Source organism: Myotis brandtii, unplaced genomic scaffold, assembly GCF_000412655.1.
Source record: "Myotis brandtii unplaced genomic scaffold, ASM41265v1 scaffold132, whole genome shotgun sequence".
Lineage (NCBI taxonomy): Eukaryota > Metazoa > Chordata > Mammalia > Chiroptera > Vespertilionidae > Myotis > Myotis brandtii.
The window spans coordinates 4201584-4204207 of record NW_005354673.1 but is presented as its reverse complement, the minus strand read 5'-3'; the positions used below and the strand labels follow the sequence as shown (position 1 = coordinate 4204207).

The 2624-nt window shown below is 46.1% G+C and overlaps 1 protein-coding gene and 1 pseudogene across 1 annotated transcript in view; both read left to right on the top strand.

Moving 5' to 3' along the window:
* Positions 1–2624, top strand: part of LOC102260464 — a 24724-nt pseudogene that overhangs the window by 12766 nt on the left and 9334 nt on the right.
* Positions 2498–2624, top strand: part of ADCK1 (aarF domain containing kinase 1) — a 124757-nt gene continuing 124630 nt past the window's right edge. Inside the window, exon 1 of the mRNA XM_005860149.2 lies at positions 2498–2600. The gene's annotated coding sequence lies outside the window, so the exon portion shown is untranslated. The remainder of the gene's footprint in view (positions 2601–2624) is intronic.

Sequence of the window (2624 nt, the reverse complement as noted above, 5' to 3'; positions counted from 1 at the left end):
ACAATAAAGATTTAATTTAAAAAAAAAAAAAAAAAAAAACTTAAGGGTATGTCAATAATAGCTCAATAAAGCTGAAAATGGCCCTTTGGGGTAGCAGAACCCTGACCTTCAGGCCTGAAGTCTGGGGTTGATTGCCTTTGTCCTGCTGGGACATTCTTGAAATTTGTGCATGGGTAGGGTCCCTAGTGGCTGTCAGTTGCAGGCTGGGGCCTCCCTTTCTTGGCTGCCAGCTGTCAGCTGGGGCCTTCCTTTGTTCCGCACTACCTCCTGGTGGTCAGCGCACGTCATAGAGAGCTATCGAACTCCCAGTCGGTTGAACTCCCGAGGGGACACTTTGCATATTAGGCTTTTATATATATAGGTTTATTGCAGAGAGGAAGAGAGAGAGAGAGAGAGAGAGAGAGAGAGAAAGAGAGAGAGAGAGAGAGAGAAACATCAATGATGAGAGAGAATCATTGATCAGCTGCCTCCTGCACACCCCACAGTGGGGATTGAGCCAACAACCCAGGCATGTGCCCTGACTGGGAATTGAACCGTGGCCTTCTGGTTCATAGGTAGATGCTCAACCACTGAGCCAAGCCAGCCAGGCTGCCTGACTACTCTTTACCACATTCCCCAGCTTCTTTTATTCACAGGGTTTATTACATCATACAACTATCCTATTATTTCTTTGCTTCTCTATTGTCTCTCTCCTCCTACCCCACCCCAACCAAATGACACTGCCAGGGCCAGGACTTTTCTATATAACCTGAATTTAATGCAGTCCAAATTTATTAAAGTTTTTTATACCGTTTGGTCTTATGTTATCTAATAAAGACTACCCTGAGATTATAGGATGTTTTCCTTACCCCCCCCCCTCCCCCCCCAAATTCTGATCTTGCTTTTTCCCTTTAAAATCGTTAATCTATCTGGAATTAGGTTTTGTGTGTGGATGAGTTAGGGACCTCACACATACTTAGTTGTTCTGGTTCAGAAACTGAATAGGTTATCTTCCTCCATTGCTCTATAATGCTAGCTCTTTCATATCAAGATTCCATACATGGGTGGACCTGTTTCTGGGCTCTTCTAGGCTGTTTCATTCCCCCCCTCTGTCTATTCCTATTCTAATACCACCTGTGTTATTTTTATAGTTTTATAATAAACTAGAGGTGCAATGCACAAAATTCACTCAAGACTAGGCCTTTCTTCCCTAGCTGCCAGCACTGGCTTCCCTCTGGCACCTGGGACCCGGGCTTCCCTTCCAGCTGCCAGCAGGCACTGGGATCTGAGCTTCCCTTGCAGCTCCGGCTTCATCTGGAAGGTCGTCTGGAAGGATGTCTGGTTTAATCAGCATATTACGCTTTTATTATTATAGATGGCTATAGATGGAAGGGCAAGTCCTTGAAACATATTACTTTTCCTCAAAAGTATTTTGCCTATGCTTTGCCCTTTGTTTTTGCATATTAGCTTGTAAAGGTCCAGAAAAAGTCTTGTTGGAAATTTAATTGGAATTGCATTGAATCGATAGGTGAGTCCCACTCCCATCTCTTCCCACAGGAAGTAGCTCAAGAGGTGTTTGTAGAATGCATGAAAGTCTGATGTCTCCAAAATACATCTTATGGCCCTAGCTGGTTTGGCTCAGTGGATAGAGTGTCAGCCTATGGACTGAGGGGTCCCAGCTTCGATTCTGTTAAGGGCATATGCCAGGCTGTGGGCTCAGTGCCCAATAGGAGGCGTGCAGGAGGCAGCCAATCAATTCTCTCTCATCATTGATGTTTTTATTTTTTTATATGCGTCTGTTGCTTTTTTTTCTTTTTATATATATTTTTTATTGATTTCAGAGAGGAAGGGAGAGGGAGGGAGAGCTAGAAACATCAATGATGAGAGAGAATCATTGATCGGCAGCCTCCTGCAGGCCCCCACTAAGGATTGAGCCTGCAACCCAGGCATATGCCCTTGACTGGAATAGAACCTGGGACCTTTCAGTCCACAGGCCAAGGCTCTATCCACTGAACCAAACTGGCTAGGGCATCATTGATGTTTCTATCTCTCTCTCCCTCTCCCTTCCTCTTTGAAATCAATAAAAATATATTTACAAAACACACACAAAAAAACAAAATACATCTTATGAACAAACATTCGATAGCTGTCAGAACGAATAAATGGGGGCCAAAGATAATTAAGATTAATGAGCATATCCGTTCTACTTAGCAACTGCCAGTACATTTCTTCCTTAACTACTGGCTCTAATTCCTTATTAAAAACACACAGCCCACAACTCCATCCTCCACTGAACACTTTCCTATTTGGAAAGCCTCTTGAAACACAAGTTTTCAGGGAGATTCCATGTCCGCGGCCCAGGCAAAGAAACAAGGCCATCTGACAGGTACAGTGTCGGTGACCCCTTTGCCTCCTCTAGTTCAGCGGTCCAGCGGGACCTCGGTGGTTCTTTGTCCGGGGTCCCTGCGGCTTAGGGAACCCAGAACTACAAGTCCCGGCAGGCCTCGCGGCGCCCGGCTCAACCAAACGCAACCAGGGGGTGGAGGAGAGTGACGTTTCCTGACACCTCCGGTTCCCGGCTGCGGCGGGAGGCCGGGCGCCGCGGCTCTGCTTCCTTCTGGGTGAGTAGGGCGGTCCCTCTGAAG